Below are 16887 nucleotides of genomic sequence, written 5' to 3'. Positions count from 1 at the left end.
TTCCAGGCTTGTGAGCAACCCTAACAGGTAGTAGTATATGTGAAGGTATACTAGTTTCAGAATATCCAAGGAGCTAAATTGGTAGAGTTATGGCTATATATGTAATAGGATCTGGGTTCGGATCCATAGCAGGCAGAATATGTCTGTAATGTGATGCACTATTTTTCTATAATTTAATAACAAAATTGTAAAATATGGCACTGCTACTCTCTGCTGAGCACTGAAGAAACCTGTTAACAGCTGCTAATGTTTTTGTGGTGCAAAACTTTGCAAAACCCATGGTTGTATGAGTTTATGTGCTGCTTAGCTCTGCTTTGCTGGTTTGTATGATGCTAAGCAACATGGTGCTTTTTTGAGTGTTTCTCAATAATGAGTAAGGGTTGGAAAACAGCTTATATTATACTCCATAGGTGGTATTTCTGCAGTAGTCATTGGAGTTCAATCAGCTGTTAGTATGGCTGGTGGTGTTAGTGAAGGTGTGCGTTTTTGCAGCAGAGGTGGGGCATTCAGGAGTTCAGGGTTATCATTGGGTTCCTTGTAAAAAGCATGATGCTAGGCTGCTGCAGGGTAGTTTCCAGGGCTCAGAGTGAAATGTAGAGGCCTGGGACCATTTGTCTAGAGAACTCAAGAGTGTTACCGGTATCCCTGAAGAGGTTAACAGTGTCATCACCACCATGATGAACTGAAAAGGAGAAATAGGGGAACCTTGGACACCTGGGTCCAAGAAGCGAGACCAGCTAATACCCAACAAGTACATAAGTATATTTTCCACTGTCTAAAATGCAAGCTGAATGCCTGCAAGACTGGTATGCATAATGATGTGTTTCTATCCCAACAGCTGCAGCTGAGAGGGCTCGCAATGTTGAGTCCCATGCTGGGTGCCTGGCCAGGTTGTGCCTTGCGCATGGTAAATATGGATTTAGTATGCCAACTGTAGTGCAATAAGCAAGAAAGAGTAAAGCATTTACTGCAATAAAGTATACACAAGAAAAAAACTTCAGTGCAATAAATGGGCAGTTAGAGCTGTAGAGTTATAGTGCAAGAAATAAACAATAAGAACTGTATGTCAATAAAACACTGACAATGCCAATAACAGTAAGGAAAATGTTGTTCAGCAGGATTGTGCTGTTAAAAACATTGCAGTAGAGCTGCATGTATTGATTGTCTATGGTTAGGTTTCTGCAGTCAAATGTAACACTGTAATAGCTGTAGCCTGCAAATCTTGTGGCCTGCAAACTGTATTGCTTAACTCATAGTACTGTCCAAGGCTGTCTCCAGGCCAATATGCATCACATAATGCTCTCTCTTTCTCAAACATCAGGTAATAAAGGTATATGAGTGAAGTAGCCTAGTCAATTGTCAGATATTGTGCGTGAACTTCACGGATATTTCAAAGTACTAACAATAAAATGTGTTCACTAGCATTGTTGATTCTAAAATAAAGTTTCTTAATATACACAATATGCTTGTATTCCATGCATGTGTGCTCTACTGTAACTGCAGTCTAGTATAACACTGCAATAGTATGAGAATGTCAGAGGTATGTCCTGTAACTTGTATTGCTCAATTCATAGTATAGTTCCAGGTGATTTCAAGGAAAGTATTAGTCATTCAATAATCAGCTGTGACTCAGTAGCTCAGTCTGTTAAATGCTTTGTATACAGTACATTTTGCCACACACACTCCTGGGTACGAATCCAGTGGTATGCAGCACAAAATTCAGTATCAGTCACATAATGCTCACATTTTCTTTCTCACCAGGAACACAACAAATATATGGGTGAAGTAGCCCATATTATGAGCAGATATTTGCTTAGATTTCGCAGACTGTTAACATTAGTACCAAGAATGTCCAATATTACCAGTCTGCTCTAAACTCATCACAAAACAACCCCAAGCAATTCTGGTGCTCCATAAACTTCATGCCCCACCCGGGTAAGGTTGACACCCCCAACCTACCTATCTCGCTTCCTCCAGTAGTATTGCTGCCTCATTCAAAAAAACACTTTACTGAATCCATTCTGTCTCTGGCCAAGCAACACAAGCCCACCCCACCCTCCCCACATAAAACCCAAATACTCTTTCCACTCTCTTTTCTTTTTCTCTCATGCCCACCTTCACAATAAAAAAAAACTTAAACCTACAAAACTTGCTGCTGAAAATCTTCCCTGTGATTACCTGAAAATGGCAGCCAATGCCCTAGCATACCCAGTCTCTGTCTTAATAAACTGATCTTATTAGAATGCTGTGTCCCTTCACTTTGGAAAATATCCCACATAATACCACTCCATAAAGTGGCTCCTCCACTGAAATCTCCAACTACTGCCCCATAGCCATCCTTTCTTCACTATCCAAAATACTTGAGAAATTCATTCACTCTCAAGTTCTAGACTATTTACAAACTAATAACCTTCTCTCCAATACACAACATGGCTTTGAGCCATTCCATAGTACTACCGCAGCCTTACTCTTTTCACTAACACTATCCTTCAACACAAAAACAATGGCCTGTTCTCTTCTGCCACATTCCTGGATCTGTCCAAGGCTTTTGATATGGTGTCACACAAACTACTACTCTCTGTTCTTGATAACCCCTCCTGTTCTCAATCAGATAACAAACTGGTTTCACAGCTATCTAGATGGCCACCAACAATCTGTTGTGTGGCATAATGACCTATCACCTTGACTTTCTGTCACACTTGTGTCCCCCAAGGCTCCACAGCCATCAAGCAGGCCACTCTAATACAGTATGCAGATGACTCAGCTCTTATCTGCTCAGCCCCAACTATACCAGAACTTCAAAAAATTACACAGGAAGCCTTTTCCTCTGTTGAAAACTGGCTATCCAGAAGGGGCAGAGCCTGAATGGCTAACTGAAAGCAGCAGTATTTTAAAGCTCCATATAACTAGTTAAATAAGGCAGGAAAAATATTCTCTTTTTTTTCCTCAAAGGATAAAATATTATAGCTAAAGGAATAATTTACATAATTAGAAATGTTGGTGAAGTTTTGCAAATAATTTCCTGTCAAAAAGCTTGGAGATGTATTCACTTGTTAAAATGAGCAGCTCAATGAATTCTCACCAGGATGCTGCCTTAAAGAAGGAAATACAGCAGATGACATCTACCCTGCAGGAGTTGTCTTTGAAGATGGATGATTTTAAAGAGAACCTAGAAAATCTTAAAACAAGCAGTCAAAAACAGGCTGATACCCTCAAGGAAATGCTACAACACCAGACAAGGATAACAGGAATAGAGGTTTCTCTAAATGACTTATAAAGCAGACTTAAGGAAGAGGAAACACAGAAAGAACTGCTTCTTAAACAAAACACTTGGTTGGTTAATAAAGTAGATGACTTGGAAAATAGGGAGAGGAGAAATAAATCAGGATTTTCGAATTACCTGAAAACACAGAAGGTGATGATATTATTTCTTTTTTATCAAGCTGGATCCCTGACTTTTTAAATTTAAAAGGAATTTCCTTTTATATTAAAAGGGTGCACAGAGCTCTTGGGAAACCTGGCACTAACTCAAACTCTTCTCCTAGGTCAATAAGTATCAAATTTCTGTCATACTTGGATAAGGAACTTATTTTAAGATCTGCTTGTAGGAAGGCACCTCTAAAATATAAACAGAGCCTGATAAGATTTGATAATGACTATTCATCTAGAATAATGGAACAAAGGAAAAAAGTGTGACAATGATAATGTTTCTGAAACAAAATAACATCAAGGCACAACTTGCATATCCAGCTAAGATAAGAATACTGTATGCCAATGAGATGAGGACTTTTATTGACTTAGAGGAAGCCTCTTCATTTATTATAACTAATAATGTGATTACTTTACCAGAAAATATGGACTGGATATCATCTTCTCTCAAGAGAACAAAAGAAACAAATGTCTGGACAGACGTCAAAAAGAAGAAGCAAGGGGTGTGGCTAGCATGAGTACTGTGTAGCAGCAGAATTCAGCAGCTCCACTGAAGATAATTTTCTTTACTGGATTTTTGTCCTTTAACCAAGGAAACTTAGATTTTTTTCTATACAGTATCTTAGATCTAAACTTCTTTTACAAGAAAATTAAAAAAAAAAAAAAAAAAAATGAAAGTGGACAAATTTTCCAGTCAAAAATCTACTTGGAAAAATCACAATTCATCTGAAGAGAATTCCAACATGAGTCACTCTAAGACAGGCAGTCAGAACTCCAGTATGAAAAGAGACTTACAAACTCTAATATCCAACATTCAGGACTTAACTACAAAAATTGACAAAATTGACTCAAAAATAGACAGCTTTAAAGAAAAAGCCACTAAACAAATTGAACTACTACATGATGATGTAAAGCTACAGAAATTCCAAATATCCAATATAGAGGAATCCTTAAATGACATGGATTGCAGAATTCTGGAGAATGAAAACAATACTGAATTTCTACTTAAACAAAATACCAAGTTACAAAGCAAGTTGGATGATCTTGAAAATAGATCCCGTCAAAACAATCTAAGGATTTTTGGACTTCCTGGAAAATATTGAGGGCAATAACATGGCTACTTTCCTTAACACCTGGATACCTAAAACACTTGACTTACCAGAAGCTTTGTCTTTTGGAATAGAAAGAGCACATCAAGCACTAACTGCAGTAAACAGCACTAACAGAAAGCAACCCAGATCAGTTATTGTTAAATTCTTGTCTTCATCTGATAAAGAATTGGTATTAAAGACAGCTTGGTCTAAGTCTCCACTAAAATACAATGATTCAATAATCCATTTTGACAATGACTACTCTACACAGGTCATTACCAAGAAGAAAGTATTTTTACCATTGATTAAAGAACTAAAGAAAATACAAATAAAGACTCACCTTTTGTTTCCTGCGAGGTTGAAAGTCTTCCTTTCAGAGGGTCCCAAGATGTTTGATGATCTGGATTCTGCACTGTCCTTTGTTAAAAATCATAAAATACTGGAATAATTAGAAGAAATGGAATGGGCTAATTTATCTCTTAAAAGATTGGCATCTAATTCCACATTGAAAAGTAATGAAAAACAAAAGAGACTGAAAAGTAAATGAACATAAGACATTCTTTTCTAATACAATGTCTTGTTGTTTTGGACTTTAAACTGTTAGCAAATCTATACAGTTATAATCTATTTACAAGGTAAGCACATCTTTCCATCTGTTATGTTAAGCATATATAAGGTTTACATCTATATCAACATTTTAATATTAATCATTATATTGCTGCATATAAATTCTCTTTCTCACAGATAAACATTATTATTCATCTGCTATTAGCAATCACTACTACCCTTATAGTATAAATCAAAACAGTATGGTATTTTCTCAAAATATAGTAATAACTTAATTATTAAGGGTCTTAATATATGATTTAACTTGATATAGCCAAAATACAGTTAAATATGCATATAACAGCTTTTATAAGACACCTCTAATACATTAATAACATCAAGACAAAACATGTTATGTATAATTAACTAATCCCCTATATACAGTGTCTTTTTCAGATATAAATTAAAGATAGAACATTTGTTATGGCTTTTAATAGACAAGCACATATTTGGGAAGTGCTATCTGTATGTGTTTGGGAAGTGCTATATGTGTATGTTTTTTTTTGGGGGTCTAAAGATTTAAAAAGAAATGTTATGACTATGGTTCTGATGTGTGTAGATTATTCTTAATATCATTTCAAATGCATTGGTTAACTTGTTCTATGGAATTGGTCATACATACTTTACACACTGTAATCTGCTTGGTTTGGGCTCTTGAGGCTCATACTGTTATTTTTCCTGTAAAGAGAAGGGCAGGGGAAGAAAAAAAAGGCTTGTTAACATTTTAAACTGATTGTCCCGTGGATTACATATAAGAAACTATTTCACTCAATAATTACCTCGCGACGATCATCCGCAAGATTCAGCCGTTCCTGGACCCTGTTACCAGCTAAGACATCTTCTCCTTAACATTTTCGCACATTCTCGGATGTGCGAAGCACCCAGATGATGTCAGCGCTAATGGACAAGTGCATACAGGAAGTGGAAAGCTCGGCAGAAGCCGAGAAGTGATTGATTTGTGTATTCCGTGTCATCGTACATAATATGATTCTTGAGATGGCAACATATCAAATGCAATGTTATATAATTAGCTGCTGCTGTTTTATTAGTAATTTATAAGCCTGCAACTTTTATGCTATGAATATAAAGTGTGTTAAAAACCTACATGACATAAAATGAGTAATGCAATATTTTGTACAGAAAAGAGACAAATCTTAACTTCACAGTCTGTATGTGTTTGAGTCCAAGTGTGTATGGGTTTACAAGAGTGTGTGATTGTATGAATGTGGGTGAGTGTGAGCAAGTGTGCATATGAGTTACTGCTTTTGCAGAACTGACTTTCTTATTTTATAGTGTTCTACCTAAAATGCATAAAAGTACTATAATATAGCACATATATGAACAAATTTTCCACTTCTGCTCCAGTTTATTTTATCAGTTTTTCCCCACTGCCTGAAACACATTCTCTTACACAAAAAATGTTTGCTTGTGGATTAAATTCCTGACTTTCATACCTTCTTTTATAGAATCCTGGCTTTTTCTCAGTTTCCCCCATTCCTTATAATGTTTTTTGATTTATTGGTAAATCGCTGAGGATTTCGGAGAAGTTTGTGAAGCTGGACATTAGTGTTTCATACTTCTTACAGCCTAAAAACTGTATGCTGATGCAAAACATGGTGCTTTATTAACTTGTGTAACTTAATTAGAGTAATATTTAAACATTTTCCCTGATTTTACTGCCATTGTTTTTCCTATGCCTAGAATTCATGAGCAAAGATGCTGAGAGGTTTACAGAGAAGTTAAGATTTATACAGAAAACAATACCTATTGACAGCACTGGATTTTGCAAAATGTATCTCAATTTTGTCTTACATCTTTTACCCTGCCCCTGATTTTTCTCATAAATCACAGACAAAACAAATCAATAGTACAGTTTTACACTTATTGCCAAACAAATTTGTGATGACTCAAACCTGTGGCTCTATTAACGTTTAAGTGAAGTATAGTAATAGCTATACATTGGTCCTGATTTGCCACTTCCCATTATTTTCAGCTATATCCAGAATTCCTGAGGAAAGAAGTAGGAGCTATGGGAAATAATGCCATTATGGTGGGAATAGCTGAAATAATACTTTCACATACATGACACTGGGGGGTGAGCTCTCCCGGGGCATAGCCCATGATGTATAGGAGAAGCAAGGTAAAGAAGTTCAATAACTGGAGAAGGTGTTTTCCATTTTCTTTCTGTCAGACTCTTAAAAACTGCTTATACTACATTGTTCCATTTTTAAGTAATTGTGATATTGCTTGTCAATTCATCCAAAGCAGCTGTGTGATTTCTTTGCCTATGTGAATATTTTGATTGGAGGGATTTGTGTACAGTGTGTGCAGATGCCTGAAAAGAGCAGATACAAATTCTGAAGCAGAGAGTAAAACACAGAGGCCCAAGGGGAATGTTGAGTGCTAGGCTGTACTTCATTGGGATTTTCCTGTAAAGCTACATTCAGGAGTGATCAGCCAACTGAAGTTTGATATTGACACTTAAAAAAACTTTACTAAAGTAGAACAGTGGATTTGGTAATCCATGTTTAGCTTATGAATGCCTATTGTTTTCTGGTGAATCATACATTTCTGAGACAATAAGCATACCTGTTTATAATACCTTTATGCTTTTACACAGACTTTAGAGGAATTGTAAATTGTAAATCAATGCAGGGAAGGCTAGACAACATTCCAAAACATCCATTATGGTCAGTGAGACTTGAGCTATTTTACTGTTACTAGATACAATAAAATGCTAATGTCCAGCAAGAAACCAACTGTACATCATCAAAGCAGAGATAATAGATGCTGGTAGAAAGGTAACATTGCACGTTTCATTTTATATATAGCATTCACTAATCTAAATATTTTCTATTTTTTAAGATTTTTTTTTTCTTTTTCTTATCTGCACCAATACCTAGAGGTTTTTGCATGCATCCACTCATCGATCCATTCATCTGTTAAGCATCTGTGTTTTTGGAAAATACATTTACGTAAGTATACTTTTTATCTCTAAATGTAATATTCCTTCTGCAAAGTATGTTGGTCACCCGGATCCTATTTTAAAGGTTTATTTTAGATATACTAGATTTCTTTTACATAAGAAATGACTATTAGTTAATGAGAGCTGACCTCTTGATGCTTGTGTTATGGTATACATGGACAGATGAACATAAAGTGATTTGTGGGACTGACTGTTGTGTTACTTAAAACTTGAGTATGTGTGGACAGTAATATACTTATTAGTACATTTAGTACATTTGCATTGTCATGGCAACAGAAAACAACTGTGGCAGTTTCTATGCACTTTGTGAATCCACAAAGTGCATTTAGCCTCGCAGATAAATAACAAAAAAGTAATGTTGTTTAGCTATTAAATTGAATTACAATCTAAGGAAGGGTAAATTGTTAACTTAATGGAACAACTTGTAAATACTTTATAAATTACTCATATTGGACTACACATTCCTGGAAGCTCAACTGAAATGTCCCCAAATTACTTGTGAGTTTACTAAAGTGATGTTAGTCACTGACTTGTTTAATGGATTGCAAGTCATGTACAAGACGGACTACTGAATGTTATTCCTGTTTACCTATGTTTGCTGAATTTTTTAATTAGTACTGATTTAAAATAAGGGAAAGAAAGGGAAGGGAAATTTCTGTTTTTGGTCAAGGGAGGAGAGGCTTAAGAGTATTCTAACTTCCCTGAGAACTCTCTAAGATGCTCTAAACACTATTTAATACTTACCTAAGGTAAGTCTTGATTACCATATGGGTACCTACACATTCATTCTAGACCTGATGTGATTACCCATTCTGGAAACAGGAGGTGCCCTATGCAGGGTTAGAACTGTCAGAGTGTTCATAGTTCATTCTTAGACTCTGCTTTGTAAATCTATAAATATGTAAAAGCACTGCACACTAGAATGTAGGGCACCTCTACTCAGCATCAGGATACCACAGATAAGCCATATCTTTTCATAAGTGTAAGTTGAAGTTGGTGAGCTGAAGAGTGGGAAAGTAAAGGAAGACAGTACACCTACAGTAAATTCATATTTTATTGGTAACCACTCATTGTCTCCTACAGAGTCCTTTTAGTCAAATTATTTTAGTAATAATCTATTTGTTGTTGGCTTATTTAGTGTATGCTCCTCTGTTGCATTTAATTTATCTGAAATGACATATCTGACATGTTTGGGATCTCTTAAGGGTAACAAAATACTGGATATTTTCTAAGTTAACATAATAATTGTTTACACTACTAACATTCCATCCTGGTATATAAAATACTATAGAATAATAATAGAATAATATAGAATTTCATATCTCCTTTTAAGAAAATTCTCCATATAATAAGTTAACATATGGAGCTCAGTTGATATTGGTTAAAGGTATAAGTGATAATCCAATAGATCTATCTTTATCTACTGGATTAGGAATGACTTTCATTCCATGTTTAATGGGAAATTCATATTTACTTGTATTTGATACTTTAGAATTAATGTTTTATAGAAGTACTTTTTAAAGCCTGAACAGAATTTTGTCCTACTTGTATTTAAAGAAGAAAGAACATTAAATTACAGTCTCAAGTTTACACACATAAAAATAACATTCAGTGTTATCAGAGAATATGGTATGACAACTATAATCAAAATAATAAAAAAAAGAAGCAAAATGTTTCTTCCAACAATAACTTGAAATGGATTTAACATTCGTATCATTAAATACCAATGGCTTAAATAATGCAAATAAAAGATCAAACTTGCTAAAATATTTAAATCTAAATAAGGCACAAGTAGTATTTCTCCAAAAAATGCATTTTTAGACTAATGATAGCTTTATTTGGAACCCTATGGACTATACAGTCTTAGCTCAATCCTTCTATAGAACAAAGACAAAAGGAGTATCAATTATCTGGAAGAAAAACAATCACTCCAAAAGTTATTTATACAAATGAAGACAAAGAAGGTCGACTAACGTTTGTTATAATTAAATTTAATAAAAGAATATGGACCTTAGCTAATCTATATTGGTTCCCAGGAAATGGAGCAGGAACGGTTAAAAATCACCTAGATTTTATTTCCAACAATTATAAAATAAACCTTATACTGGGAGGAGACTTTAATTGTGCCTTAGAAGCTTTTGAAACCACCAAGAAGTCTTTTCACATAGCAACTATTTAAACATCCTTAAGATGGATTGATTAATTTCATTTAATATACACTTTTAAAGTAAAAGATGATAAATCCTTATTATTTTTCCATAAAGACCATAGATTTGGAACACAAACCAGAATAGACAAATTATTCATAGTTCAAGATTTGCAAACAAAAATCCTCAACTTCTCAATAGTTCCATGCCCCTTCTCAGATCATAACTCTCTGATAATGAAGCTCTAAATAGAGTTTAAACCTTTAATCCTCTCAATTAAAATTCCATCATATATCACAAAAATTAAAGAATTCAGACCCTGGATGTTGTCAGAACTACAATTATTTCTTGAAATTAATAATACAACAGAAATCGGAGTCATGGTTTGGGATGCATTAAAAGCATATTTATTTGGTAAGACCCTTAGCTGGTACAAAAACAAAGTTAGAGATTGAGAATCTGAATCATTAGACTTGCAAACCAGACTCTTGACAGCAAAATCTAAAAAAAAAAAATCAGAATTGTCCAGAAGTCAAAAAAGAAGTAGAGAAATTAAATAAAAATATAATGAAATTCTAACGCACAAAACTTGTCTAGCCTTGGAAAAATTAAAAATAAACTCATTAGCCACCTCCCCCAGATATCTACATAACTTATCTACAAGAATTAAAATACAATCTAAAGCAAATAACATTGGTAGTATATACCATGAAAAGAAAGGGAAAAAAGTATCAGATATAGAGAACATCCTTGAAGCATTTTGGTTCCATTATATGGAACACTTCAAAAAAGAAGATTTAGATACCAACCAAATAAACTTAGATACAAACCTTATCGATATAAAATAATTCCCAAAAACTTAAAACTAGACCTACAAAAACTTATATCCTACAAAGAAATTGTTGACAAGATAAAAGAAAGTAAATCTAACAAAGCTCCAGAGATAGATGGTATAATTACGGAACTTTACAAACTCTTCCCCTCAACAGTAATCTCCCTTTTTTATAAAACATTGCTAGAAGTCCAGTTAGAAGCAAAAATACCACCCTCATGGAAATATTCTCTCATAGCACCAATTCTAAAAGATAATAAACCATCAGGCCTTTGCACCTCATACAGACCTATATCATTACTGAATAATGATTACAAAATATTCATGTCAATCCTAGCTAACAGAATGAATATCCCACTTTCAAAGACAATTAATAATGATCAAACTGTTTTTTTATCTAACAGGCACACACATGATAATATTAAAAGAATACTTACTCTTATAGATTATGTAAATAAAGAAGATAGAGAAACACTTGTAATCAGATTAGACATAGAAAAAGCCTTTGATTCCCTCAACTGGGAATATCTATTTAAAACTTTAGCATTATTTGAATTTCCTGCTCCCTTCATCTTATTACTAAAAATCATATACATTAATAGCTTAGCCTATATATACATTAATAGCTTAGCCTATATTAAATTAGGTCCTTTCACCTCAGAATCTATTCATATAATAAAAGGTACTAAACAAGGATGCACCTATTTGCTTTCACTATAGAAATGCTTGCAGAAATAATACGCAATAATCCAAGAATAAAAGGAATAGAAGTCTATGACCAGTACATATCTAAAATAATGCTTTTTGCTGATGATATTTTATTAACCCTATCAAACTCCAGAAAGTCATTAGGAGAGCTAGGAGAAGTAATGGAGAAATTTTATAAGATTTCAGGTCTTCACTTTAATAGATCAAAATAAACATTTCTATTTTTAAATAAGAAAAAAGAACTACAAGTTACAGATAAATCCTTCATAAGAAAACAAGAACTTACGCTAAATTATTTAGGAATAGTGTTATGCAAAAATATAAACTAAACAATATTAATAAATTATAAAAACATTATTGAAACAATAAAATATATATATAGAAAAGTGGAACAAAATTATATTAACTTTTGAAGACATATTGCAATTAATAAAAATGGTCTTATTGCCAAAAATACTATATGTAGCATTAGCAATACAGTTAATTTCTGAAAGATGCATTTTTAAAGAAATGAACTCATATTTAATAAAATTTTTATGGTATCCCAAAAAGAATGGAGTAACTCTAACTCTTCACATTATACCCTAAAAACAAGGAGGATTGAACTTCTCAGAAATAGAAACATATATAAAAGCATCTGTGCTAAAAACTACAATAGACTGGATAAACCCAAATTATTTTGCCAACTGGAAAGAATTAACAACGGCTATATTAACAAATGAATTTAATCTGTTAAAAAAAAAATTAATAGTAGACAAATCAAACAAACCCTGGTACATACTATGCATAACTATACAATATAATATAACAAAATGTTCTAAAACAACATTGATTAATCATTACATCAATTCCTTTAGGAAACTTATCAATGCAAACTTATATCTAAAACTTTGGTTTGACCTTTTAACCCCTTTTACCATCACTAAGAACTTTCCTCACAAAATATATAGGGAAACAATAACCTCCTGAGAACAAAATGGATTCTTATGCCGGTTTCAATGTGTAAATAAATTAAATGTTTTAGATATATGTATGATAAAAACTGCTTACAATATTCCAACACAGGAATAGTTAACCTTACAAAGCACTCTAATGTACTCTCACGTTGTATGCAGATTAATTAATAATTCCTCATTTAAAGATATTCCTAATCTAATACATTTTCTGTATGAATTTATATATAATAGTTGTGAAAAGAAAAATTCCATTTCAAATCTAGATAAAGAGTTAATAACATATAAAACAATTCCCAAACCATCATACTGGCAGTTCTCAACAAAAGGTCAGTCATTGCAGTTGTTATTGGTTTTCTTTCGGCTTTTCCCAGTTAGGGGTCGCCACAGCGGAACTCTGGTCCACTAATGATTGGCAGTCTATTTTTATGGTGCCGAGGTGCCAGCCCGACATCCAACCTTCAACGAAGGCACGCCCATTCACGCATGTCTTTCGAATGCCACTTGACCATGGGAAGGACATGCAGACTCCACACAGAAGGTGTTCCAGCCAAGAATCGAACAGGAGATCCTCTTGCTATTAGGTGACAACGTTACCGCTACACCACTAACAGAAGAAATTAAAACTAACATCTTACTATCAGTTAATTACACCTCTAACACACAGTACTGGAAAATATTTAACTGGAAATACTTACACAGAGCATTTTTAACACCAGATAGAATTAACAAGATCAGTACTACTACAAATGGATTTTGCTGGAGGTGAGAAAAGTCAAATAAAGCAGACTGGAGTCATATTTTTTTATGAATGTAATAAAATTAAATCATATTGGAATGGAATCAATCATTTTTTACAAGCTTTATTTAATTAATCCTTTACCTTAACTAAAGCATTGATTATACTAAATGTAAATTAAGGTCCCTGCCTGAATAAGACAAATATGTATTTGTTATGGAAAATACTTGCTATATCTAGGAAACATGTAACCAGAAGGTGAAATTCAAATACACCCCAGACCTTGGAAGAATTCTACACTTTACTGAAGACAACTGCATTGATGGAAATACAAATCAAAGAACTACGACTCTATCCCAGGCCATTGGTAAATAATCCTTGGAAGAAAGTCATGCCTTTGTTGGACACTGCAATAATCAATATTGTATCTCTGATAACTGATCTGTTAATTCTATATTTAATAACATACAGCATATACCATTAGAAGTCAGGCTATTGTAAATATTGTATATAGTTGTTTAAAATGATATTTAAAAATATTATGCAAATGTTATTTTAATTGAAAATAAAAAAAACTTTTTGAGATGAAAAAATGTTTATCCAATACCCAGCTATTACTCAACCCTAACAAGACTAATCTCCTCATCTTCCAACCCACTAAACTCAACCTAACCCCCACTTCAACAACAACACCATCATCTCCCCTAAAGAACGCACCAAACTACATAGCATTGAGATTGACAATCATCTTAAATTCGACATTCACATTTCTCTAATGGCAAAAAAGTTCACGATAAACAAGGATCATTGTATAGACATAAGCAATACCTCAGCAAGGCAGCCAGAATCTCAGTTGCCAACTCCCATCTCATTTCAGCCTTACTGTATGCTTCTCTTGTACTTAGCAAGATTAGTCAAACAGATCTAAACAAACTAGAGGCTTGCCATGACAAAATAGCCAAATTTGCCACTGGGTCACCTTACTGCAGCCATCACTGCAACTCACTTAAAGAACTTGATTGGCTCAAACTCCCACAACTTTATTAGCTCAATCAACTCTCTCTCACTCATAAATTAGAAAACCATCCTCAAAACATACCCTCCCTTCAAAACCTTTTCCAGTCCTACTCTACTACTACACCATTACACTCCAGCAACAAAAAACAACTCCAAGTTACCAAAGCCAAAAACTCAGCTGGAGGAGCTCTTTTCTCCTACATAATATCCAAATTATGGAACACTACCCCCCCCCCCTCCATTACCACCCTACCTTCATCCCATTACTTAAAATCCAAACTAAAAGCCCACTGAAAAAAACACTGGCTATGTCCTTGTACCAATCCAGACTAAGACTCACCTATGCTCCTCTCCTCTTCTCTTCCCCTCCCCTCCTTTGCCTACCTTGCCTCCCATTGTCAAATCATTATATCTCCCCCCTTTCTTTTCATCTCCTTCTGATTTTTTCTCTACCCTTCCTGCTTACATCACCTTATGATGTATGCCAGCTATATGTCTGTTAGTTGACTTAACTATAACTGTCAATTTTAAACAGCTTAGAAGGTGTGATTGTTTATTCTTATCACTTATCTAAACATTGTTATCAACATATTATAATACTGTGCATTGTATGTCATCTTATGTTTACAATGTCACTTCTAAATTTTTTTATGTGTATTGCTACTTTTTATGTACCCAATTGGTTCTTCATACATCCTTGCCATTCATGTTCACCCCAGATTTTATTTACTTTGCATTGTTACTTGATTTGCTTGTGTGAAGCTTTTCTCCCTGGGCCTCTGCTGAAAATTGACCTGTGTCCAGTTGAAATTTCCCTGTAAACAAATGTAAATAAATAAATAATAAATAAATAAATATGTGTTCCTCAGAATTGTTGATTCCTAAATAAATCTGTGTAATCCCAGTATGGATGTATTCCTTGCATGTCTGTACTAAGCTGCTGCAGTCAATTACTACATTATTTGCAGATGCCCCCTGCAATCACAGCTATTGGGTTCTACTCCCATGCCTGCCAACCAAGGCATGACGGCTGTCTAGTTTACTTACTGTACACAAACATGCCTCTCAAGTGTCACAACTTCTCATAATGTAATTAAAACTGCCTAATCAGTCTGTCACATGATTAGCAGATAAATTATTACCTGGAATGCAATGTATTACCAAATCCATTTACAGAACCCCATGGGTAGTTACATAAGTCCATATTATGTGAAACTGTTCTGTGTAGTTGTGTATCTGCATTTGGTAGTGCTTGGCCCTTACTGTCCCATGCTATCAGCTTGAGAGGTATGTACGTGCTACAATAGCTATAGGAGAATTGTAGTCACTGTATTCACAACTGACAGTACACACCTGTAGAACTATGTATTACTAGTGTTTTCAGGGATATCATCTGCAATGTCACTAATGGGATGTTTTTATCTCTCTTTCCCCACCCTTTATCTTAATTTATTCATTACTGGTATGTATTAATATGATTTAATATTAACATATCTTGTTATACTAACTATATTTGGAAAAATGTGGTTGATTATTGTTATGTTTTATTATGATGCAATATTTACATATTTGGTAGCTTAACTGTTTTTTTCATCCTATGGTTTACTTCATACTGGCATACTGTTACCATACTAACTGTTATTTTAATTAATGTTGTGTTGCACATAATATACATTGATATGTATTTCGATGAATGAATATGAGGTTCGATTCTGTTAATACTAACAATGGTTTGGTTGTTACTAACCATAACTTATTGCTATACTTCATTTATCACAGCATGTCAAGGTAGGCCGGTTCCAGCTGATCCCCTTACCTTGCCTGAACCTGCCATGGCACAGGGTCCTAGCAAATCTGGGATGCTGACCGGTGGTGCCTTATCCACTGCCCCTGCACTACCTGTGCCCAGGGGAAAAAAATACCTTCCCATATGTAGCTCTCTATTTTGAACACATGTCCACTGGATATATTCAATTTGGTCCAATTGGCTGGACAATGCAGTTATGTTGTGCTCACCCCACTCTCTGGGGTGGAGAGTTCAAACGCATGTACAAATTGTGTCAAAGTTCGCGTTTGCTGCTGTACAAGAAGGGGATAGCTATGGTTCTTCCCTACACCAGTCCAGAATATCCCTACCTGCCTTTCACTATGTTTTCTCCCTGCTTGCCCCCATTTGAACATTTTCCTATCTCCCCTTTTTTCTTTATATTTTTTTAGCATGGTGCTGTGCAACACGCTGCTTCATGCAGCTTCACTGAGCTCAGCTAAATAGAGCTATAATGACTGTATGCATTCATCACATTGTAAGACACATGTACAAAATACACACCCCTGCCATGTATCGAACCTGAGCCCATCACACCTAAAGCACACTACATT

The sequence above is a fragment of the Protopterus annectens genome, chromosome 11.part0 (genome assembly GCF_019279795.1).
Source record: "Protopterus annectens isolate FY-2018-M chromosome 11.part0, PAN1.0, whole genome shotgun sequence".
In the NCBI taxonomy this organism is placed as follows: Eukaryota; Metazoa; Chordata; order Ceratodontiformes; family Protopteridae; genus Protopterus; species Protopterus annectens.
This window is presented reverse-complemented; position numbering follows the sequence as displayed.